Genomic DNA, 459 nt, shown 5'->3' on the forward strand with positions numbered 1-459 from the left:
CTGAGAAATGCGCTAGTTACAAAAATGTTATGACCTGATTGTGTCTCCTTTTCCTCAGCCCATGCTTTTCAGGGTGAACTGTTTGATGCTTACTCCGCCCACTTTTGCTATGTTAAAGATGCAAATTTGATGAAGTGGTTTCACACCAACGGTGCTGAAACAACAAAAGGTTTTGCACAGAAAACTTATTTAGTCCTAGCTACTGCCATTTTTCTTCATCTAACGTACCACGAGGATACTTCCAGTTTCTACGAAAGTGTTACTGTGAACGTGATGTCCTAATAAATTGATGATTTAAGGCTTAGAAAGCCTTGCAGGTTTTGCCTCAGGTAATAATGACCTCTGTCTCATAATTAAACGATAGTAAGTCATAATTAGGAGAAAAGTCTCAGTCGAAAGTCTTTTCGTGTCTCCGTAGGCCGAGTAGTTGAAACAGGTAGGAGTGAGACCTCATCTTCT

This window comes from Astatotilapia calliptera, chromosome 7 (genome assembly GCF_900246225.1).
Source record: "Astatotilapia calliptera chromosome 7, fAstCal1.2, whole genome shotgun sequence".
Classification (NCBI taxonomy): domain Eukaryota; kingdom Metazoa; phylum Chordata; class Actinopteri; order Cichliformes; family Cichlidae; genus Astatotilapia; species Astatotilapia calliptera.